Source organism: Somniosus microcephalus, chromosome 20 (assembly GCF_052327205.1).
Source record: "Somniosus microcephalus isolate GS21.2 chromosome 20, FLI_Smic_1.0, whole genome shotgun sequence".
NCBI lineage: Eukaryota > Metazoa > Chordata > Chondrichthyes > Squaliformes > Somniosidae > Somniosus > Somniosus microcephalus.
In genome coordinates, this window is record NC_141006.1 from 1,198,631 (window position 1) to 1,224,359 (window position 25,729).

The following is a 25,729-nucleotide window of genomic DNA, read 5'->3' on the forward strand; positions in this document are numbered from 1 at the left end:
ATCCCTTTAGCCTCAAGAAATATATCCAACTCCTTCTTGAATATATATAATGAATTGGCTCAACTGCCCTGTGTGGCAGAAAATTCCACAGGTTCACCACTCTCTGGGTGAAGAAATCCCTCCTCATCTCAGTCCTAAATGGCTTACCCCATATCCTTAGACTGTGACCCCTGGTTCTGGACTCCTCCGCCATCGGGAACATCCTTCCTGCATCTAGTCTGTCTAGTCCTGTTAGAATTTTATACGTTTCAATGAGATCCCCCCTCTTCTAAACTCTAGCGAATATAAGCCCAATCGACCCAACAATCTCTCCTCATACGTCATTCCTACCATCCCAGGTATCAGTCTGGTGAATCTTCACTGCACTCTCTCCATGGCAAGGACATCCTTCCTCAGATAAGACGACCAAAAATGCACACAATACTCAAGGTGTGGTCTCACCAAGGCCCTGTACAACTGCAGCAAGACTTCCTTGCTCCTGTACTCAAATCCTCTCGCTATGAAGGCCAACATACCATTTGCGTTCTTAACCGCCTGCTGCACCTGCATGCTTACCCTCAGTGACTGGTGCACAAGGACACCCAGGTCTCATTGCATTTCCCCTTTTCCCAATCTATTGTCGTTCAGATAATAATCTGCCTTCCTGTTTTTGACACCGAAGTGGATAACCTCACATTTATCCACATTATACTGCATCTGCCATGCATCTGCCCAATCACCCAACCTGTCCAAATCATACTGGAATGTCTCTGCATCCTCCTCACAGCACACACGCCCACCCAGCTTTGCGACGTCTGCAAACTTGGAGATATTACATCTAGTTCCCTCATAGCTGGGGTCGTAGCACCGAGCCCTGCGGTACCCCACCAGTCACTGCCTGCCACTCGGAAAAAGACCCATTTATTCCAACTCTTTGCTTCCTGTCTACCAACCAGCTCTCTATCCAAGTCAATACCTTGCCCCCAATCCCATGTGCCGTAACTTTACACGCTAATCTCTTATGCGGGACCTTATCAAAAGCCTTCTGAAAGTCCAAATACACCACATCCATTGGTTCTCCCTTATCTATTATACCAGTTACATCCACAAAAAATTCATGTCAATTAGTCAAGGACGATTTACCTTTTGTAAATCCAGGTTCACTTTGTCCGATCCTGTCACTGTTTTCCAAGTGCTCTGCTATTACATCTTTTATAATGGACTCTAGCATTTTCCCCACTACCGATGTCAGGCTTACCGGTCTATAATTCCCCGTTTTCTCTCTACCACCCTTCTTAAATAGTGGGGTTACATTAGCTATCCTCCAATCCATGGGAACTGCTCCAGAGTCTATAGAATTTTGGAAGATGACAAGCAATGCATCTAGTATTTCTAGGGCCACTTCCTTAAGTACCCTAGGATGTAGATTGATGTAAGCCCCCAAAGTGTGGACTAAGTGATATACAAAGTCGACGACACTGGCTTGTTGTAAGAAAGACAGACCCAATAATTGAAGTAAAAATGGTTTATTCAGGCCTGGGGAGCTGTGGCTCTTGCGTCCCAACACAAGGCTCCGACTCCACCGAACCTCTTGAGGTTTACACAGTTATACACATATTCCAAGACCTCCTACTCCAGAGGTCCAATCGATTTAAAAGTCTATACATTAATCACTAACTAGGTGTGTCTAACTTCTACAAGGTAACCTATAACATAAGTTTCACTTTTCACTGCAGGGGCCTGTGGACCCTCTGATTTCTTGGAAATGAGTCATCAGGTCATGTGATTTCTGAGAAACGAGTCATTCTCTCTCTTGACCACTACTAAGTTTCATTTAAGTTTCATCTCTCTAAACGGGTATGGTCATTTCTGCAATTAAACATAGGATAATTAGTACATTTCATCTTTACACATTTTGCTGCGCAATTGCGTTCTACTAAACGTGCCCTGTTACGCTCATTTTTGAATCTTACTTCATAGATTATCAGGAACTGGGGATTTATCGGCCTTCAATCCCGCCCATTTCCCTAACAATACTGATTTCATTGAATTCCTCCCTCTCATCAGACCCTATGTTCCCCGACATCTCTGGGTGGTTATTTGTGTCCTCCTTTGTGAAGACAGAACCAAAGTATGTATTTAATTGGTCTGCCCTTTCTTTGTTCCCCATTATAAATTCCCCTGATTCTGATTGCAAGGGACCTACGCTTGACTTCACCAATCTTTTTCTCTTCACATATATCTATATATAAGCTTTTACAGTCAGTTTTTATGTTCCCTGCAACCCATGATAACTGCTGTGCCCTTATTGCATGCGTCTCTAATTTCCTGTTTAATGCCATCCCCAACCTCAGCATTACTGTTTGGGGGTCTGTATATAACTCCCACTAACGTTTTCAGCCCCTCGGTATTTCTCAGCTCTGCCCATACAGATTCCACATCATCAGAGCTAATATCCTTCCTTACTATTGTGTTAATCTCCTCTTTAACCAGCAATGCTACCCCACCTTCTTTTCCCTTTTTCCTGTCCTTCCTGAATATTGAATACCCCTGGATGTTGAATTCCCAGTCTTGGTCACCCTGGAGCTATGTCTCCGTAATCCCAATTATATCATATCCTTTTACATCTATTTGCACAGCTAATTCATCCACCTTATTACGAATGCTCCTCGCATTAAGACACAAAGGCCTAGAAATTCACTGGCGCCCCATTTGGGGTGCCAGTCTTGCCAGGGCACCAGAAGTACTGCCCCGGAAGGAGTCGCGAACGCCGGCCGGAAATTCAGTTTAATCGCCCCAGATGGAAGTGCAGCGCTACTTGAGGCACCCCGCATCCCTCTTGGGGCGCTGCAACTGAAAATCGCAGTGCAACGTGCCACTGTGCCACACGCTGTGGCACGACGTGCTGTGATACTGCAGGCCTTCCTCCCCTTCTTAAAGGGGAAGGGCCTGCTGCAGCGCGATCAGCGATCGCGAGTGCCGGCAAAAGAGCCCGGCACCGAGGAGAAGTGCCGGGCTCTTGGGACACAGTCGGCACAACACAGGCGGGGGGGGGGGTGGTGCTGAGGAGGCCGGGGATGGTGGCGCGAAGAGGTGCTGGCAGGAGGCCAGCAAAAAAAATGGCCGCCCCGCACCTCCGCGCCTCTACCGCCGCAGGTAGGTCCCCTGAAACGGTCGCAAATTGCGGCTGGCGTTAAAGCAGGGGGCACTACCAAATTTCGCGATCGGGGCAGTAGCGGGGCACTGTGCACACCGATGACGTCATTGGTGGCGGTGCAGCGCTAACAGCTAGCGCCGCCATTAGCGTCCCGCTAAATTTAGTGGGAGGTGTGGCCAGTGGCGCAAAACCCACTATGTGCCCTCTTTGGGCGCTAACAGGTGGCGCAGCCCACTGAATTTCTAGGCCAAAGCCTTCAGGATTGAGTTTTTAACAATCTTAGTCATTTTGGAATTCTTATTTACTGTGGCCCTGTTTGATTTAAACCCTTGATTTCTCTGCCTTCCACTTTTGCTTTTCTCCTTCCTGTCCTTTGTTTCTATCCTTGCTTCCCTTTTCTCTGTCTCCTTCCACAGGTTCCCAACACCCTGCCATTTTAGTTTAAACCCTCCCCAACAGCACTAGCAAACACTCCCCCTAGGACATCGGTTCTGGTCCCGCCCAGGTGCAAACCGTCCAGTTTGTACTGGTCCCACCTCCCCCAGAACCAGTTCAAATGTCCCAGGAATTTGAATCCCTCCCCCTTGCACCATTCCTCTAGCCACGTATTCATCTGAAATATCCTTCTATTTCTACTCTGACTAGCACGTGGCACTGCGGCCGCAGAAATGCCTATCTATTCCCCTTACAAAAGAATCCCCTATCACTGTAGCTCTCCCACTCTTTTTCCTCCTGTCCTGTGCAGCAGGGCCACCCATGGTGCCAGGGAGTTGGCTGCTGCTGCCTTCCTCCGATAAGCAATCTCCCTCAACAATATCAAAAGTGGTATATCTGTTTGAAAGGGGGATGGCCACAGGGGACCCCTGCACTACCTGCCTGCGCCTACTACTCTGCCTGGTGGTCACCCATTCCCTTCCTGCCTGTGCAGCCTTTACCTGCGGTATGACCAACTCCCTAAACATGCTATCCACGATGTCCTCAGCATCGCGAATGTATCCATTCGCAGCTCCAGCGCCGCAATGTGGTCCGTCAGTAGCTGCAGCTGGATACACTTCCCGCACACATGGTCGTCAGGGACACAGGAAGTGTCCCTGATTTCCCACATAGCGCAGGAGGAGCATGCCACTGGGCCGAGCTGTCCTGCCATGACTTAACCTTTAATTAATTTAAATTAATTTAAATCAAATCAATACCACTAATTACACTACAATTAAATGATATACTCAAGGGCCCTTGGTTACTAGCACTCCCTGATACACATCAGAGACCTTAGAAACTATAACCACAAAAATTAAGACCTTCTAAATTTTATAAACTTATAATCTTAACTGTCAAACTATAGAGTAGTATAAATACTCACTTGGCCATACTCACCCAATCAGCTGCTTCCTCTTGCCAGCGTCACTTTTTGAATCATGACGTGGCTCCGGAATGCTGCCGCTGGTCTGGGAGATTGGTAAGCCTCTGTAAAAAAGCTGGCGAAAATGAGTTTAAGTACTCACTGTACCGCTGCTCTCTCCACTCCCGACACTGGCCTCTGAAAGAAAGCCTGGGAAAGTGAGTTTAAATACTCACTGAACCTCCGCTCTCACTGCTCCAGACACCAGCCTATGAAAGAAAGCCCGCAAAAGTGAGTTTAAATACTCACTGAACCTCAGCTCTCACCGCTCCTGACAATGGCTTGTCCCTAACCAGTGTTAGGTTAAGGGTTAGGGTTAGGGTTAAGATTAGCGTTAGGTTTAGTTTTAGGATTAGGTTTAGGGTTAGTTTTAGGGTTAGGATTAGGTTTAGTGTTAGGGTTAGGGGTAGGGTTAGCGGTTATTGTTAGGGTTAGATTTGGGGTAAGAGTAAGGTTAGGGTTAGGGTTAGGGTTAGGGCTAAGGGTTAGGGTTAGGGTTAAGAGTAGGGTTTGGGGCAGTTAGGGTTAGGGTTAGGGGTAAGAGTTAGGGTTAGGGGTAAGAGTTAGGGTTAGGGGTAAGAGTAGGGTTAGTCGGCAGTCAAGGTTAGGGTTAGGTGTCGTGTTAGGTTTAGGGTTAAGAGTCGGGTTATTGTTAATGCTCGGGTTAGATTAGGGATAGTGGTTAGGGTTAGGGTTAGAGTTAGTGGTTGGATTAGTATCAGCCAGTGTTAGAGAGCAATGAGGAGAGAGTTTGGGTTAGGATTAGGGTTAGTGGTTGGGTTAGGGTTAGATTAGGGATAGTGGTTAGGGTTAGGGTTAGGGCTGTTGGTTGGATTAGCATCAGCCGTGGTTAGGGTTAGGGTTAGGGTTAGGGTTAGGGTTAGCGATAGAGGTTCGGCTTAGGGTTAGCGTTAGGGTTAGGGTTAGGGTTAAGGTTAGAGGTTGAATTAATGTCAGCCGGGGTTAGGGTTAGGGTTAGGGTTAGGGGTTGGATTAACGTCAGCCGGGGTTAGGGTTAGGGTTAGGGTTAGGGGTTGGGTTAGATTTAGGGTTAGGGTTAGGGGTTGGGTTAGGGTTAGGGTTAGGGTTAGGGGTTGGATTAACGTCAGCTGGGGTTAGGGTTGGGGTTAGATTTAGGGTTTGGTTAGGGTTAGGGTTAATGGTTGGATTAGCATCAGCCAGGGTTAGAGAGCAATGAGGAGTGGATTCGACCAGTAGGAAGTAGAAAATATAAGATGAGAAAGAAAGGAAAATACAAAAATGAGAAAGGTGAAGAGGAGGGAAAAAACAATTAGAAAAGGAGGGAGATAAAGTGAGGAAAAATAAAATATAAAAGCTAGAGCTGGTGTTAATCTTTTACAAAAACATACCAAATATAACACCATCTTTTTACATATTAGTGTTAATGGAGAAACAAAATGCTGCAGATTAATTCTTCCCTGAGGTCAATGGAACAGACTGTGGCTGATTGGAGGCCAAGATCTGGGTGGCACTTTCACAATGAGGCCTGTGTGGGAGGAAGGGGAGCGGAGGCCATGTGACCCAGGCCGATCCTGTAGGGCCCTGAATTCAAAAGGACGTTGAACCCAAGGTCTCTTCCTCCTCCCATGTTCACCCCTTCCCTGCCTTCTCCCCATTTTAGATGCCATCCTATTACAGATGTTAAAACATGAGGACATTCACCATATTTCCCACTCCATAAACAAACCCAACAATGTGGGATTTTAAACATCTTTTGGTGTTACATTTCATACTTAATGTACAGATTGCAGACTTGAGAAATATTTCCCTGTACAAACCTGTTTCTTGTGCCAATTATAACATTGTATTTGCCTAATGGTTGTACAATGTTTTCATTTCACAATTTCATCTCATCTACTCGTAAACAAGGAACCTTGAGTGAGTGTGACTGAGTGATCTATTGGTCTGTACAATATGTGATCAACAGTGATGTCTATGGCCTGTTTTCCTCTATTTTCTTGAGGAAGGTTTTCAACCAGTGTCACTTTGGAAAATGGTGTCCATCTGGACATTGTGTTCTGCCCCAGGGCAGGCCCATTTGGACATTATTTTCAGCCACTGCGTGGGTTCATCTGGACATTGTGTTCTGCCCCAGGGCAGGCCCATCTGGTCATTGTATTCTGCCCCCAGGGTAGGTCCATCTGAACATTATAATCTGCCCCAGAGCAGGTCCATTTGGACATTGTGTTCTGCCCCAGGGCAGGTCAATCTGGACATTGTGTTCTGCCCCCAGGGTAGATCCATCTGAACATTGTATTCTGCCCCAGGGCAGGTCCATTTGGATATTATGTTCTGTCCCAGGGCCGGTCCATTTGGACATTGTGTTCTGCTCCACAGCAGGTCCATTTGGACATTGTGTTCTGCCCCCAGGGCTGGTCCATTTGGACATTGTGTTCTGCTCCAGGGCAGGTCCATTTGGACATTGTGTTCTGCCCCCAGGGCTGGTCCATTTGGACATTGTGTTCTGCTCCAGGGCAGGTCCATTTGGACATTGTGTTCTGCCCCCAGGGCTGGTCCATTTGGACATTGTGTTCTGCTCCAGGGCAGGTCCATTTGGACATTGTGTTCTACCCCAGGGCAGGTCCATTTGGAGATTGTGTTCTGCCCCCAGGGCAGGTCCATTTGGACATTGTATTCTGCCCCAGGGCAGGTCCATTTGGACATTATATTCAGCCATTGCGGGGGTTCATCTGGACATTGTGTTCTGCCCCAGGGTAGATCCATCTGGACATTGTGTTCTGCCACTGCGTGGGTTCATTTGGACATTGTGTTCTGCCCCCAGGGCTGGTCCATTTGTACATTATGTTCTGCCCCAGGGCAGGTCCATTTGGACATTATGTTCTGCCTCAGGTCAAGTCCATTTGGTCATTGTGTTCTGCCTCAGGGCAAGTCCATTTGGTCATTGTGTTCTGCCTCAGGGCAAGTCCATTTGGTCATTGTGTTCTGCCTCAGGGCAGGTCAATCTGGACATTGTGTTCTGCCTCAGGGCAGGTCAATCTGGACATTGTGTTCTGCCTCAGGGCATTTCCTAACTCAAATATCACACACGGGATTCTTGAACCACTTACTAGGGAAGAGCAGCTGAGATGGTTTCCTCACGATTTCGATCTTTTCTGAGGTAGGCTGTAACCACGGCTAAAGAAGTCATCCTACCCATTATGATGGGGGGTCATCGGCACCCATCGGACGCAAGTACCCCCACTGGACATTTAGCCAGCATTCAGAACCAGTGCCTTGTTCCACTCACTGGGGCTGTCTGGAGTGGTGCCCAAACCCACCCTTCTGACCCAGGCGGGAATATTGCTACAGGACTAGTAGTCACTCCGTCCAGATGTAAGTACCCCACTGGATGTCAGCCCAGTATTAAGAGACCATATTCTAGTTTCCACTTACTTGGACTGTCTGGAGTGGGGCTCAAACTCTTCACCTCCTGACTCAGAGGCAGCAATGGTGGCACTAAGCCAAAGACTCACTCCAGAAAGTGATGGATAAAACAAATTTAACCACCAGAAAACCATCACAGATATCAGGTCTGCTCAGTGTAGAAAGAACCCTGTTGAAAATCAGTTTCCACAAGCCAAGGAATTGCTGCTGCTGCAATTCAGGGACTGATGCAGACTCCTGAAGGTTTTTACCTGATGAAACGATTCATCATTACCAGCTTTGAAGTTTCTCCAAGTTTCAGCCTTCAGATTCCATTAATAAGCCCAACCCCTCTACAATGATTGACGGCCCAGTCTTACTCTGTTTGCAGACAGTCATTAAGGTAAATAAAGAATAAGACTGGAGAGGGCTCCTTCTTCTCACCCACCCACGATGACCACAAGATGAGGAAGGCCATTCAGCCCATCTTAATCCATCCATCCAGAACAACCCGAGACATCCCCCACTTGCTGGATCCCAGGAAAGGGAGGTGGGGTGGCTTTGTTGGTAAAGGATGGGATCAGTGCAGTGGTGAGAAGTGATATTGGCTCAGAAGCTCAAGATGTAGAATCAGTTCGGGTGGAGATAAAAAATAATAAGGGGAAAAAGTCTCTGGTGGGCATAGTCTACAGGCCCCCGAACAGTAGCAATACTGTTGGACAGTGAAAGGGTTAAAAAGCAAATCCTCTCAGTGTTTAAAATGCAGGGCAAACAAATTACTTTAGACAAAGGAAAGAGAGAGGGGTCATGTGCAAAATCACTAAGAGCTGAGGAGAAGCCAGGTGGTGATAAAAAGTCTGCCCAGCTCAAGGACATTGTACAATAGAGCCTTACAAGAATAAGATAAGGCATAGCCACCAGGCTACACACAGCTAATGCTGAAGTGTGAGAAAGATTTAATAAAATGTCAGCTAGACTTAGAAGTAGTAACATAAAGAAATAAAATGGCTTCACAGAATTGGCAGTTGGCTTGCATATATATATTAATTAATAGTTGTTCTGAGTTTCGGAAAGGTAGGAAAGAGAAACATCAGCCTAGTACATGGTCTGGCAGTTTGTAGAACCGAACTCATGGTCCAAGTGACAGAGACAAGAAGCAGAACAGTGAAGGGGTTAAAATGAACCCTCTCAGAATTCAGACAGCCGAGGTGACCACTACTTAAGTGATGCCAGCAAAATTAAAATCAGAACAAAGGAGTGGGGTCATGTGAAAGTGAATAAGAACTAAAAGAAACCAGGTTGAGATAAGAAATATCACAATAAAAATTGACTTACGTAAAAAGGCAAAACTAAACAAAGAACAGCGTGAGAAGCTTCGCAAAACCAAGATAAGACGCAGTGGTGGGACCAGACAGAATATGTGTGTTTTGCGTAAGCGATAAGGAAGATGCTGCTTTAGCTAAAAATTGTAGACACAGCAGAAAATAGGGGTCATGGGAATTTGACCTGTGACCAAAGGCATAGTAAGATGTAACTAACCTTTACAAATACTGAAAAGAATAAATAAGCCATATGTGATCAGGTGATTATTGTAATACAATGTGATTGGATGAAAATAGAATAAAAAGCTGTACCAACCAAGAGAGAACGAGAAGGTGCTCGCACAGACCGCGGGGTCTGAGATGCTTCTCCCAGAGCTCAGGTAATAAACTGCATCTTTTTACTTTTACACGGTTTAGATGTGAATTTATTTTCACCCCAACAAATTGGCGCTGCGAGCGGGGTACTTCGGAGCTGGAAGACCGCCTGCACCAGTGAACAGGGCGAGCAGTCAGGCTTCTGACCGTCCAGAAATTGGATCACTCGGGAGGGCGGTGTGACAGCGACGCAGAATCGAAAAGAATCTGGCATCCGTGACGGGTGAGAGGTGCAGTTTAAATAGTGGATAAGTTTAAATAGTGGTTAAGTTGAGTGAAACCTGATGTGTTATTTCAGAATGTAAATGTCTCGAGGACCCATACTGAGCCGGAATTAAGAGGGCGATTGGGCCCCACGTGAAGGCCAGAGTTAATAGGGAATCCGAGACAGACAAAAGTCTCTCTGTTGTGTTGCGTTGCGGGACGTACTGTATTAATGTATTAACGGCCGCAAGTGAAACAATCACCTCTGACAGCGAGATAGTTACAAGTCAGGACCACCATCACTAGTGGTGGATGATAGGTAGACCTCTGAGAATGAGTTGCTAGGGAGGACCGGAGCGTGGTAAACTAGTACCAAAAAATAATACATTATGGCAGAAGGCGGAGGCCCAGATTGGGGACCGCCAGGATCATTGAATCGGCTCCATGCTGACGATCAGAAGGGTTTGGTTGGTAAAATGACAAAAGATGGGTGGGATCCATTAGGAAAACCGATAACACAACGAGAATGGTGGGAGAAACAGAAACAAATAAAACACAAGATTTGCTGAGTGAAAGGAACCTTAAAAAAATGCTGGAATTTCAGTTTGTGTGAAAGTGCGTGTTAAAGTGTGAAAGTGTTCCTGACTATGAATGTTTAAGAAGTTACATTATTTCTTTTGTCTGATTAGATGTTCTTTAAAAGAAAGATTCTGTTGTGTGTGTTTTAGCTCCACCCACTTCTCTGTGTTAAAAGCGTTTAAATCTTTTGTCTTGTCTCGGATTTTCGAAGTTTTAAGAATGTGCAAATAAGATTGTGCCCCAAGAATTGAAAAAAGAACCTTTGAAATAATTTAAGTTAAGCTGGTGTGTAAAAGCTGAGAAGAGCAACAAAAAGTTTGGATTGCAATAGATTTTTGTACTTGCAGTGCAAACTGTACAATGTTACATTAAGTTTCAGACTAAGATTTAACCTTGGAGTCCCGGTTGCTATGGTGAAATCTTCTAAAGCAGTTTGATTTGATTTGTTTAAATGTGAAAAACTAATTTTTCTCCAGTTATGTTTTTACAGTATTTTGGAAAGACATCTGAAGAAAGGATTGTAGGATTCGCAAAATTGAACTTTATATTATAAAGGGCCAAATGGCAGAAGAGGCCATGATTTTTAAAGACTGTTTTAAAAGAAGCCCAGAAAAAGGGGCATACGAAATGGCCGCCATGCCATGTGACCAGCTTATTGGGATTGTTCTGGACCGATGGACATTATGTGACATTCTGGACATTTTTACATGCAATAGCACCCTCTGGTGGCGGTTATTGTGTTAACAGTTTGTAAGCTGGAAAGGTCATCTGTTCCTTTCTTCCTGTGTGAGGTCATTTGACCTTTGTTCCTTTCTTCCTGTGAGAGGTCATTTGACCTTCTTACCTTTCTTCCTGTTGACCCCAGGAAGCAGTTTTACCAGGAAGAACCTGACTTGAGTAATGGAGAATTTGCTATGAGAGGTTCCATTACATTCCAGTGTAATCTGACTTCATATGTTAGGCCAAGTGCAATATCTGTGAGTATCTTTAGTTCTTAGCATAATAGCAACGTTGTCAGAGTAATATTTTGATAATACTATGTTTATAAAAGGTTAATATTTAATAGTTACAGAAGTTAGTTCAAATGTTAGTTAGTTATACAATTAGTCCATTCTACTGTTGTAAATATGTTTATATCTTGTGTAATATCGAATGTATAGTACTCAGTTTATGTACAAAACATACTTTGTCTTTGTTTACAGTTTCACAAATTCGTTCAAGTAAAAGCTTCAAAACAGCAACCGCTTCAGGAAGAATTATTTTGAATGAGTGTTTAACTTGCTGGATAGCTAGATAGGAGCACGTCTAGCGCGGCCAGTACAGTGAAAAGATATCAGTGAAAAGATAGTAATACGGCTAGCTGTGAAGAGCGGAGCAGGAGGAGCCCAGAGTAAGCCTTAACCTCGTAGAGCACATCTACCTCACATCAACATGTCAGAAGATAATAACAAAAATGCTTTGCAGCAAGTAGAAGACCTTAAACAGGCAGACGAAACTGTAGAACGTGACAATCGGTCTATAAGCACTGGTTACTACAGGTCGCAAGTTGGCTCACGGTCATCGGGTGGTTCTAGAGTAAGCATAGCCATCGCCAAAGCACGGGCTAAACTAGTAGCAGCTCAAGCCAGAGCTGCACATACGGACAATGAAATAGAAATAAAAGTAAGTCAGGCCCATCTCCAAGCTGAACCCCAAGCAGAACAGGCCCGGCTCCAAGCAGAACAGGCCCGACTCCAAGCAGAACAGGCCCGACTCCAAGCTGAATCCCAAGCAGAACAGGCCCGGCTCCAAGCAGAACAGGCCCGGCTCCAAGCAGAACAGGCCCGACTCCAAGCTGAATCCCAAGCAGAACAGGCCCGACACCAAGTGGAACGCCAGGCTGAACAGGCCCGTCTCCAAGCCACATTAGAGGCTCTGCAGCAACAAAAAGAGATAGATGCTGCATTAGCCGAGACACAAGTATTCGAGGCAATTTTGGAGGGAGCTGATCCCGAGACAGCTTACAAACCTTTAATTCCCGTTCCGTGGCAGAGTCCACGACAGCGCACCATAGATTACGTGAGCGACCATGCCGACATACAGTTTACAGGAGAAAGGGATGGAGGCCCGCACATCTCTACAGACGCAAACACTTCGTATAACATGCCACAAGTTGCCAACCAAGGTCAAAGCAGACGGCAATCCTCAAGCTGCAGAGTCTCCCCCAGCAGAACGGAAGACATGGTGCAAAGGAATAGGACGCCGAATAGAGAAAGTCAGAGGCAAAGCCCCTCTCGGTTCCTTGAGACCCCCAACAGAGCCCCCAGCCAAGGCAACCCTGGCACAGGTCCCAGCACCTACGACCTTGCCAAATACCTTGCACGCACCCAGCTGGTGACTTCGGGGTTAATCAAGTTTGATGACAGGCCGGAGAATTATCGGGCTTGGAAGTCCTGCTTCCACGATGCCATATCGGGCTTAGACCTGTCGGCAGGAGAAGAGCTCGGCCTCCTTATCAAATGGCTCGGCCCAGAGTCCGCCGGACAGGCCTGCAGGATAAAAGCGGCCAATGTGGGGCAGCTGCCAGAGGGGTTGAAGAAGGCTTGGGTGAGGCTGGAAGAAAGCTACGGCTCGCCCGAAGCCATTGAAAGGGCTCTCTTTGACAGGTTGGCGAACTTTCCGAGGTTGACGAGTAAGGAACCCCAGAAGCTCCGCGACCTTGGAGATCTGCTGTCGGAACTCGAAGCCGCAAAGCAGGGCGGCTACCTACCCGGTCTATTGTACTTAGACACTTCCAGTGGGGTAAGTCCCATCATTGAGAAGCTTCCATTTAACCTGCAGGAGAAGTGGATAACGTTTGGATCAAAGTTCAAGCTAAAGCACAATGTGGCGTTCCCACCATTCTCTGCGTTCGTTAAATTCATCCGTAAAGAAGCCAAAGCCAGGAACGACCCCAGCTTCAACTTCTTCTCCTCCCAACCAGCACTTGCCAGAAGAGACAAGTTCGACAGACATGGGAAGACACCAATATCTGTCCACAAAATGCAAGTGTCCTCAACTGAGCACACAAAGATTCAGAAGAAACCTGAGGATATGAGCAAACAATGCCCTATCCACAACAAGCCCCATCCTTTAAAGAAGTGCAGAGGCTTCAGGGAGATGTCCCTGGAAGATCAGAAACAATATCTTAAAGAGAACTCTATATGTTTCAGGTGCTGCTCGTCCACGAGCCATCTCGCCAAGAACTGCAAGGTATATGCAAAATGCACAGAAGGTGAAAGTGATCGGCACGTTTCAGCACTACACCCAGGCCCAGCTCCTTGGAAGTCAGAGACGCCTCCTCCCGCATCAGAGCACAGTGGGGAGAGAGAGGGAGCTGCTGGTATGGAGATTACATCCAGGTGCACCGAGGTGTGTGGAGAAGGAGTGAGCGCAAGAGCATGCTCCAAGATATGCCTCGTTAATGTGTACCCTGTAGGACGTCGCACACTAGAGAACAAGCCATCTCAGGTGAGCACACTCAAGACTTCCATCTTGGAGAATTGTCGTCCAAGCTACCTTACCCCATGCAGTAGACAGATCTGCGTGGTGTTTGACTCCAGTGCACCATATCAGGGCGTCTCTCTCAACGACGTACTCCTCACAGGGCCCGATCTTAACAACAGCCTCTTGGGAGTGCTCATGAGATTCAAGAAAGAGCCCGTCGCCATCACTGCTGATATCCAGCACATGTTTCATTGCTTCGTGGTGAGAGAAGACCACAGAGACTTCCTCCGCTTCCTGTGGTATCGGGACAATGACCCTAATAGAGACATTGTGGACTACAGAATGCGTGTCCATGTCTTTGGGAATAGCCCATCCCCTGCTGTCGCCATATACGGACTAAGGAGGGCTGCCAAGGAAGAAGACGATGGGCTAGATTTTCAGTATAGACAGTTTTGGGGCGCTAACCTTAGCGCCCGCCCGAAGTTAGCGCCCGCCCCAAAGTAGCGCCCCATTGCCGGAAATTCAGTGGCTTCGCCCTAAGAGATTGGTGGAGCGCTAAAAGAGGCGTTCCACTCCTATCTTTAGGCGCTAAGCCGGCGGTCCAGAGGGATAGCGCCCAGGCGGGGCGCAGCGCGGGTGCGGTCATTTTTGGACTGACAGCAGACCCCGTGGCGCCGACCAGCTCTTAAAGGGGGAAGGGACGATTTGGTCTGCTGCCACGCCCTGCACACTGCAGCCTTGCAAAGAGGCCTCAACACTGCTGCTCAGCCCCAGGGAGTCATGGCAACGCCAGAGAAGGCCCGTCAGCGTGCCCTGCGCTTCTCAGAGGGTGATCTGGACATAATGGTCACAGCTCTGGAGGTGAGGCGCAAGATCTTGTTCCCAGAGAGTGGGAGGAATCCAACCCACCACGACTACACCAAAGCCTGGAAGCAGATCGCCCAGAGGGTGACGTTCACCGGCGATGCCCCCAGGACCCACAAACAATGTCGTAAAAAATACAACGATCTGACCAGGATTGTGAAGGTGAGTAGCCTTTCCAGTCTCCTCCTCATTCTTGCATGTACACCTGACATGATGGGCAAAGGGAGCTGAAAGTCCTATTGGCCAGCCCTCAGCCAGCAGCATTGGGACAGTCATGAGCATCACATGGCCATTCGGCACTCTACACTTTGTCCAAGCTATTCCACCATGGGAGGCAGTGCACACTACATCAGGGCTTCACTCTGTCCACGCTATTCCACCATGGGAGGCAGTGCACACTACATCAGGGCTTCACTCTGTCCAAGCTATTCCACCATGGGAGGCAGTGCACACTACATCAGGGCTTCACTGCGCACTTACAGCCCGTCCTTTCTCTTGCAGGCTAAAGTAGCATTTAATTGCCAGGCGTGTGCCAGGGGTGGCCGCGCCAAGCTGCAGAAGCTCACTCGGCTGGAGGAGCGCATGTGTGTGCTCATGGGAGCCCGTGTGATTGTCCCCACAGCGTGCGGAGTATCCGACCCTCCACTGCCCGGCAATGGTAAGGACCTCGCCTTTTGGCCCTCTCGCATCGCACTGGCCCATCCGAGCTACCTCCTTTGCCACTGTCCCACCAATGCGCTGAATACCACCAGTCCTAACTCCCTCGCTGACGCCGTCTCTTCACTCTGAGGCTACTCTTGTGCATTCCTGCTTTCAGCTGGTGATGACCAGGACCCTGAAGCTGCCAGTGACAGCACCTCTGACCAGGAGGAGGAGGAGGAGCAAGCCGGACCTTCAGGGGAACAGTCACGTCCCGCAGGAGAGGAGGAAATGCTTGACACCTCCTCACTGGACGAGTGCCTGGAGGAACTGTCGCAGGGCAATGCAGCTTCTGGGACCAGTGGCGTCCAGCCACCCAGGAGCCGTGCGCGTGGCCCGCGGCCTTCCCCCCGAAGGGGGGAAGGATCAGAGGGGAGTGCTGCTGATCGGCACACTCGCCGCCACCAACGCGGCAAGGGTCCCCTAGTTCGGCCCCCTCCTCCCCAGCGGGAGAGTCGCAACTCCAGTCCGGACACCTTCACCTCGGAGGAGGTGCGGAAGCTGGATAAGATGGCCGAGGATTCGGACCGGTGCCACACGGAGCTCATGAGCGTGGTGGGGCGCATGCCTGAGGCCATCGAGTCGCTGGCGACCAGTGTGCGCGAGTTCGGGGCAGCAACTGCCGCGAGTGGCCGCATGCTGACTGATGCCATCAAGACCCTGGCGGCTGTGATGCGCGCGCACACCAGGACCACAGGGGCACTCACTGCTGCCACACGCGCTGTCTCAGGCAGGCATCGCCAGGGCAGCCGCCGCGCTGGACCATCCCAGCAAGCCGCCCCTCGGCTGATTGTTGCGGATCCTGCAGTGCGGGCCCGGCCGAGTGCCACCGTGCCACAGCACCAGCCAGCGCATCCCAGACGCCAGCTGGCCCACATTGCGCCATCCGTCGCTGCCATTCCCCCACTGGGGCATCAAGGGCAAGCGGCTGCAGCTGATGGTGGCCAGGCTCAGGTGCGCCACTCAGCAGACGGCCCCTCGAGGCCCAAACGCCGTGTAGGCCGCCCCCCAGCGGCATCTGGCGGAAGGGCATCTGAGCCTCAGGCGCCTTCCCCCAGCCTCGCAGCAGCCACTGGGCAGAGCTTGCGAAGGAGCAGCAGGCCGGGCAGGGGAGGCAAAAGGCTGGGCAAGGTCTCGCCCTCGCGGGCCACTCAGTAGAGGGTGTGGGCAGCTTTCCTTTTATATGGCGGTGGCCATCTTTATTTTGCCCATGGTTGTGTTGTTGGAGGGCTTATTTTTTGCGTTAGGCCGACGTTGAGGCCCGGTTTGAAGAAAGGTGGAGTGACTCCTCCCCAGTTTGTGGGAGTGAGTCGTTTGTTGGGCTTTTTGTGGGGCCCGTTTATTGTTTTTGGGGATTCATGTGGGAAGGGCTTTTCATTTTTGTGTAATAAAAAATTATCTTTATTCATGCAGTCTCCATGGTTGTTCTTCTTAGTGTTTGTTGGCTTCGCCGGCTGAGGGCTTGCGGAGCGGCTGCATTCATCTTCCCTCATGGCCCCTGGCCATTCCCTGACAGGGGGCTTAGAAGTACCGTGTAATAAGGTGGCGTCGTGCGGCCCTTGGCCCTGGTCGCTCCCTCCTGGGAACGTACTCCTGCTCCTCCTCCTCCTCCTCCTCCTCCTGAGGTGCTGGTCCAACGTCAGGTGGCAGTGCCTGAGTCCTGCGGATAGCCAGGTTGTGTAGCATGCAGCAAACCACCACAAATTGGGAGACCCGGTCCGGCGAATACTGGAGAGCTCCTCCGGAGCGATCAAGGCAGCGGAACCGCTGCTTGAGGACCCCAATAGTTAGCTCGATGATGTTGCGGGTGGTTTGATGGCTCTCGTTGTAGGCCTCTTCAACAGCGGTCCTGGGCGCGCGGAGCGGGGTCATGAGCCAGGTGCACAAAGGATAGCCTTTGTCCCCGAGTAGCCATCCTCTTGGGGGAGGCTGTGCCTGGAACATGTCATGCACAGTACTCTGCCGCAGGATAAAGGCATCGTGGCTGCTGCCTGGGAAGCTGGCATTGACTGCCATGATGCTCTGCTTGTGGTCACAGACCAGCTGCACATTCAGAGAATGGTAGCCCTTCCTGTTGCGATACTGCTCGCCATGCTCCAGAGGGGCCCGCAAAGCCACATGCGTACAGTCAATGGCGCCCTGCACCAAGGGGAATTCCCCGAGTCTGGAAAATCCCAATGCGCACTGATGCTGGCTCTCCAGGGCCATGGGGAAGGAGATGAATTGGCTTCTCCTTCTGAACAGTGCTTCGGTCACCTGGCGGATGCAGCGATGCGCGCCGTACTGGGAGATGTTTGCTATGTCCCCAGCAGCGTATTGGAAGGAGCCGGTGGCATAGAAGTTCAATGCCACCGTCACCTTCACTTCCACCGACAGAGACGTCCTGCACCTGAGCTTTGGCCGCAGATCTCGGCGAAGCAGGTGGCAGATCTCTGCAATCACCTCCTTTCGGAATCGGAGCCTTTTAACACATCGCGCGGCACTCATGTTTAGGTAGGAGTGCTGCTGGCGGTATAGCCTGACTGGGTAAGGCCTACGTGGCCGACGCCTGTAGCCCCCTCTGCCTCTAGCCAGGGCTGCCCCTCTCACAATGCGTCTGCGAGCCCTACGGACATGGAGCTGCAGCTCCACGTTGGCACCCCATGCAACCCCCATCAAATCCTGGCAAACACTCTAATTTCCAAAAGGCCACTTGCAGCGCTCTGGCCTGAGTCCAAAAATACCTGGCTCTTGCTGCTTGAAACCAGTTAGCTATCCTCCTTGTTGTGTCTCCAGAAATGCGTTGCACAAGAGTGTTTTCTGAAAAAAGGCTGGCCTTTATACTGGAGAGTACGTCCCCTTTAATTTGCGCCCCCCGGGGCCCGCGCTGGTTGTGTTGCGTTCCTTTTTCCAAATGCTCCGGCCGCCAGCTGCACAATGGGGCGGTCCGACTGAAGTTTGGAATCGGGGCGCACAAAGGGCGTTGCATGAGGATGTGACGTCATTTTCTGCGCGCGCATCCGGGCGGGCGCTAAACTTTGCGCCGGCGCTAACAGGCAACTTAATTTGGGGCGGGGCACAAACTGCGCTGCGCCCGGGCGCTACATGCATAGCGCCCGAAAATCACTTCTCTTAAGGCGCTAACTGCTGGCGCAAGCGACTGAAAATCTAGCCCGATGACTTTGGCAGTGATGTGAGAGGGTTCATCGAACGAGAGTTCTACGTCGACGACGCACTGAAGTCATTCCCGACCAGAGCAGAGGCCATCAGTACCCTCGGACGAGCCCAGGAACTACTTGCACTATCCAACCTCAGGCTGCATAAGATAGCCTCTAACAGACCAGCAGTGATGGAGGCATTCCCCCCAGAAGATTGTGCTAAGGACGTCAAGGACCTAGACCTCTTCACTGATGACCTCCCCCTACAGCATAGCCTAGGGGTGTCGTGGAACATAGCAACAGACACATTCACGTTCCAAGTCCTAGACGCCAAGAAACCCTTCACACGTAGAGGAGTGCTCTCTACAGTCAACAGCCTATACGACCCTCTCGGCTTCTTAGCCCCTGTCACCATACAAGGCAGGCTGCTTCTCAGGGAACTCTCCACACGCGCTGAAGAGTGGGATTCACCTCTCCCTGAAGAGATGGAAGCAGAGTGGGACAGATGGAGAGACTCACTCCAAGAGTTACAGGAGATCCGAATACCTCGCTGCTATTCGTCTTTCTCTCCCTTAAATGCCCAATTCAAAGAGCTTTGTGTCTTTGCAGACGCATCCGCTTAGGCCATTGCAAGTGTGGCTTATCTGAAGGTCACCACTCAAGAAGGACAAAGCAAAATCGGCTTCGTCTTTGATAGAGGCAAGTTGGCGCCCCAGCCAGACCTCACCATACCCAGGTTGGAACTGTGCTTAGCAGAACACAACCTACCCCCTCACAGCAGTCTACGGAAGCTGCATCCTATCATCGACACCGACGGACCGTCTCCGAGGTGGTTCTTCTTTTGTCGCCAGAGGACTCCAGTGACAAGTAGAGTTTGGACTATGTGGAGTCGTTAATGACCCCAGACGGGGAGTGTTCTGGACCAATGGACATTATGTGACATTCTGGACATTTTTACATGCAATAGCACCCTCTGGTGGCGGTTATTGTGTTAACAGTTTGTAAGCTGGAAAGGTCATCTGTTCCTTTCTTCCTGTGTGAGGTCATTTGACCTTTGTTCCTTTCTTCCTGTGAGAGGTCATTTGACCTTCTTACCTTTCTTCCTGTTGACCCCAGGAAACAGTTTTACCAGTGTGGTGATTATTTCCTATGTTTAATAAGAAGTATTGTGATTGGTGAATGGGGTGGTTGTTCTCTGTATTAGTAAGAAGTATTGTAATTGGTTGTTTGTTTCTACCTTGAGATATATGTTGTAAACTCATTGGTAGTGGATGTCAGGTGATTTGTGGTGGCCATCTTAAATTCAGTTCTCTCTAGTCATTGTTGGAGACTGCTGTTGAAAGATGTGCTACTGGGTTTTTAAAGTTAATAAAGCCTAGATTAGAAAGGCAAATCTATTCTTTATCTCAATTTATTAACTTTTTATCAGAATGGAGCGATATCTTCAACCGGAACGATTCAATGCTGACCCTAATTCTGCAGGAGTGGATGATAAATGGAAACATTGGTATTGTACATTTACAAACTTTTTGGGTGTGTTGGAACAAGAGTCTCTGAATAAGCTGAATATGCTGATCAACTACATTGCTCCGGATGTGTATAAGTATATTTTGGACTGTAAAACTTATGAATTGGCTATTTCTACATTGGAGAAGATTTTTGTTAAACCAAAGAATGAAGTATTTGCACATTACCTTCTATCTGCCCATAGGCAGCAGGTGGGAGAATCTTTGGATACTTATTTACAAGCACTTCGGCACCTTGGTGCTAACTGTAATTATAAAGCCGTGACGGCCGAAGAATATAAGGAAGAATCGGTACGGGATGCTTTTATTAATGGACTACTGTCTAGATCAATTCGTCAGCGGTTGTTAGAAAATAAGACTTTGGATCTCAAGAGTGCTTTTGAGCAAGCTTCTACATTGGATATGGCTCAGAGAAGTTCGGATTCTTATGCTCTTTCTAATCGGCCTGTGACTGTGGTTTCGGCAGTTCCGGACGAAAAGGAATTAGGTGGACTTAATGGGAGTGGTTTACTAGATTCTGAAATAGTTTCTACTCCAACAGCTCCACCTTTTACTTCGGCGGCTGTTGCCTCTAGGATTCAGAAGTGTTATTTTTGTGGGAACGTCCGGCATCCTCGTTTGAAGTGTCCTGCCCGGGAGGCTGTATGTAGTAAATGCGGCAAGAGAGGTCATTATGCATGTGTTTGTAAATCATTAGGTTCAATTACCTCCTCTTCTGCGACTATTCAACCTGTAGAGAGGGCGTTTATTGCATCAATTTCTGCTGCATTTGCTCATGGCCTAAACAAAGCTATAGTTGTGGCCCAAGTTAATGGGTTAGAAGTGAAGGCTCTCATAGATACGGGCAGTACCGAGAGTTTTATAAGTCTTCAGTTTGTGAAGGAAAAGTGTTTGAAAATCTTGCCTGTTACTTATCAGGTGTGTATGGCTCAGACGACCCTTACTTCACAAGTAGCTGGTTGTTGCCTTGTGAAATTGATTCTTCTAGGTAATACGTATACTGATATACGCCTATCTGTTTTGCCTAATCTTTGTGTGGATATTTTGATTGGTCATGATGTGCTTAAATTACATGAGAGTCTTAGCCTTTCGTTTGGAGGGACTAAGCCACCCTTATCCATTTGTGGATTAACTTCTTTATCCATTTCTCCATTATCACTTTTTTCCAATTTGATGCCGGAATGTAAGCCAATTGCTACCAAGTCAAGAAGGTATAGCAGTCAGGATAGAGAATTTATTAATTCTGAAGTCCAACGTCTTTTATTGGAAGGAATCATTGAACCTAGTTATTCGCCTTGGCGGGCTCAGGTAGTTGTCACCACTAACGAGAGGCATAAGAAACGAATGGTGATAGACTACTCTCAAACTATTAATAGGTATACTCAATTAGATGCATACCCTTTGCCTAAGATTGATGAGCTTATCAACAAAGTATCTCAGTATAAGTTTTTTAGCACTATTGATTTAAAGAGTGCTTATCATCAGATTCCTATTGTTAAGAGGGATCAACCATATACAGCCTTTGAGGCTGGTGGAAAGCTGTATCAGTTTTGCCGAATACCATTTGGTGTTACTAATGGTGTTGCTTGTTTTCAACGGGCAATGGATGCTTTTATAAGTGATAACTCTCTCTCTGACACCTTTTCATATTTAGATGATATCACGGTGTGTGGTAAATCAAGGGTGGAGCATGATTCTAATTTAGAAAGATTCCTTCAAGCTGCGGAAAAAGTTGGTTTAACTTTTAATAAAGAGAAGTGTATCTTTTCGACTACTGAGGTAAATCTACTGGGGTATATTATCTCGGGAAATAAGATTAAACCAGATCCAGAACGTCTGCGACCATTGTTCGATTTACCTTATCCTACTAATTCTAAGGCTTTGCAACGAGTTGTTGGACTGTTTTCTTACTATTCTAATTGGATTGCAAACTTTTTGCAGAAGATCCGGCCCCTTATATGGGTTACGACATATCTTCTATCATGGGAGGCCAGGACATGTTTTGATAAATTTAAAAAGGATGTCCTAGGAGCAGTTGTGCATTCTATTGATGAGCAGGTTCCCTTTGTGATTGAGACGGATGCTTCTGATTTTGCAATTGGGGCTACTCTGAACCAAAATGGAAGACCTGTGGCCTTTTTCTCACGTACTTTGAACAATAGTGAAAAAAGGCATTCTTCAATAGAGAAAGAGGCATATGCAATAATAGAAGCACTGCGTAAATGGGGACATTATTTATCGGGGTGACATTTCACGTTGGTAACCGATCAAAAATCTGTGTCCTTTATGTTTGATGTTAAACATTTTGGAAAGATCAAAAATGATAAAATAATGAGGTGGAGGATTGAGTTGGCATGTTACCATTTTGATATAGTTTATCGTCCGGGGAAGGATAATGTTGCTGCTGATGCACTGTCGAGGGCTTATTGTTCTGTGATTCACGGAGATACGCTTATTAATCTTCACAATGCTTTATGTCATCCTGGGGTTACGAGGATGATACACTTCGTACGCAGTAAGAATTTGCCCTTTTCAGTTGAAGACGTCAAGCGGATGACTTCATCATGTTCTATCTGTGCTCGGTGTAAACCGAATTTCTTTAAGCCTCAACGAGCTCATCTTATAAAGGCTACTTCTCCTTTTGAACGTTTGAGCGTTGATTTTAAGGGGCCTCTTCCTTCAATGACTCAAAATCGATACATATTTACTGTTGTGGATGAGTTTTCAAGGTTTCCTTTTGCTTTTCCTTGCGCAGATGTATCAGCTGCTACAGTTATCAAATGCCTGACTCAACTTTTTGTCATCTTTGGGATGCCGGCGTATATCCATTCGGATCAAGGAAGTTCTTTTATGTCTTCCCAGTTGAAGGAATACCTTCAGAGTCGGGGAATTTCTACTAGTAGAACTACCCCGTATAACCCCCAGGGTAATGGACAGTGCGAACAATACAATGGGGTGATCTGGAAGGCAGTTATGTTGGCTTTGACATCCTGGAATCTTAAGAATACACAGTGGGAAATGGTACTGCCTGATGCCCTGCATTCCATTAGATCATTGCTTTCAACGGCTACTAATGTGACCCCCCATGAAAGGCTCTTTAATTACCCGCGGAGATCTACTACAGGATATTCGGTACCTTCATGGCTTACTATGCAGGGACCTGTGTTGCTTCGACGCCATGTTAGATTGTCAAAATATGATCCTTTAGTGGAGGAGGTGGAGCTGTTGGAGGCAAATTCCCAATATGCTCATATTCGATTCCAAGATGGGAAAGAAAGTACTGTTTCAATTAAAGACTTGGCTCCTTGTGGTGGCCAGCCCTCTTCCGAGGGTACTAATAATAGTCATGATTCAGATAATGTGGATGTTGTTATAGATACTACGAATGTTTCCAATCCTATTGCAGATAATTATACTTCTATTAGTCAGCCTTTGATGGATGTTCATGACCGTCCTAGTTTACTTCCTGATGGGATTTCCAATCCGGAAACCGTTGATAATCGGGATATGGATAGCCTGTCTGCAGAAGATACTTCGGTGCCTCCGGGTGTGGGAGGGCAAGGAATTTCACCAAGGTTAAGAAGGTCGACACGAACAAGATATCCGGTCGACCGATTGAAAATGGACTTTTAATGTTTTAAAGTTGTTGAAATATTATATTTGTATTTTAGTTGTAAATAAATTAATTATAAATTGTAAAGGTTATTTAGGTTGGAGCATATTTTAAAAGGAGGGGTGAATGTGGTGATTATTTCCTATGTTTAATAAGAAGTATTGTGATTGGTGAATGGGGTGGTTGTTCTCTGTATTAGTAAGAAGTATTGTAATTGGTTGTTTGTTTCTACCTTGAGATATATGTTGTAAACTCATTGGTAGTGGATGTCAGGTGATTTGTGGTGGCCATCTTAAATTCAGTTCTCTCCAGTCATTGTTGGAGACTGCTGTTGAAAGATGTGCTACTGGGTTTTTAAAGTTAATAAAGCCTAGATTAGAAAGGCAAATCTATTCTTTATTTCAACCAGGAAGAACCTGACTTGAGTAATGGAGAATTTGCTATGAGAGGTTCCATTACAATCCAGTGTGACCTGACTTCATATGTTAGGCCAAGCGCAATATCTGTGAGTATCTTTAGTTCTTAGCATAATAGCAACGTTGTCAGAGTAATATTTTGATAATACTATGTTTATAAAAGGTTATCTTGTGTAATATCGAATGTATAGTACTCAGTTTATGTACAAAACATACTTTGTCTTTGTTTACAGTTTCACAAATTCGTTCAAGTAAAAGCTTCAAAACAGCAACCGCTTCAGGAAGAATTATTTTGAATGAGTGTTTAACTTGCTGGATAGCTAGATAGGAGCACGTCTAGCGCGGCCAGTACAGGGACTCTTTAAATGGTTCCTGCGAATGCTCAGACAGCTTTGTGGATTCAACCCACAGTAAGTTCTGGAAGCCGTTTCTGAGAGAACGAAACCAGACCCCCACATATACATATGGATTAGATGCAGATCCAGTCAAGATCGGCCTGGAGACAGAGGCCATCTAAATATTGACGCAGACAAAAGGGGACAATTTCATATTCATGAGAACAGCAGCAAGGACTAGATAACGAGATCAGCAGGACATTAAAAAAATGAAGGTCATTCCAGACCAGAGATGGGCCTTTACCGGCCATCTAAAATATTTTAAAATATAATAACTACCCCGCTGTGCTCCCAGCCCGCCAAAAGTTAAACAAAGACTAACCTGATTTTGGGCGGGAAGTGGAGGCTCCTGAAGGAAAAGTATAATTGACCGAGTTGCAGTGGAACAAGAGTTGAGCAGTTGTGGAGACAGTTGGAGTGGAGTCACAGTTGCAGTCGTCGGACAGGCGAGTCGCTGGAGAATAGCTGGGTAAAGAGGAGCTGGTTTGGGAGAAGATCAGCGAACTCCTCTCCACTATCGGAGTAAGACAAAGAAGACTAAGCCACCATCAAGAAGACCGCTCGAGCCGGCGTCCCGCCCCGGGGTCACACATCGGGAGATCATCGACCAACCCCGGGCCGGACAAAGACGAGAGGCCTTCTCCCAACTCGGGAGAAGAGACAAAAACAAACTGAAGAAACGATGGGAGCCAGCCCAAGGCTCCTCTGACCGGGGTCGAGCCGACGATCCCCGACCCCGCCGACAGCCAGAACCAGCCGGTGTCCAGCCGCCCCCGACCCCCACCTCAGGAGAGACGTGTGGCGCAGCTCGCTGGGGCTCCACGATCCACGTGGAGACGGAACGCCTGAAAGGATCAAACGCAGACTGGTTCAAAACCTTGCACTTCCTAGTTGGATTGGTGAGCATGTTTCTGGCCCTTCACAATCAGATCTAGATAGGTTTAAGGGGGTGGATTTAAGGGTACAATTAACATGAGTTGTTGTCCCTCGATATTCCGTGTGTTTCCTTATTTCATGATAATTTTTTGTAGAGTATAAGATGCCTGTATTTGCCTTAGTTAGTATTGTGTCGTTATGATTTGTCTGTGTTTTTCCCTCCCATGTACTCTCTTATCTGCTTGCATTTGATTTATTTTTCCTTATGCAATAAAATTTCATGTTGTTTCATCAAACTTGGTCTACAAGAGTTTTTCTCTACATTGTAGTTCTTGCCCC

At 47.5% G+C, this 25,729-nt stretch overlaps 1 long non-coding RNA gene across 1 annotated transcript; it reads right to left on the reverse strand.

The window, feature by feature from the left end:
- Positions 1-1,489: 1,489 nt before the first annotated feature.
- LOC147103019 (uncharacterized) lies at positions 1,490-25,357 on the reverse strand. The gene is made up of 2 exons (XR_015072883.1): positions 24,837-25,357; positions 1,490-1,848 (listed from the first exon to the last, which is right to left on the reverse strand). It is a non-coding gene; the product is annotated as an uncharacterized LOC147103019 (long non-coding RNA).
- Between the last annotated feature and the right edge of the window lie 372 nt (positions 25,358-25,729).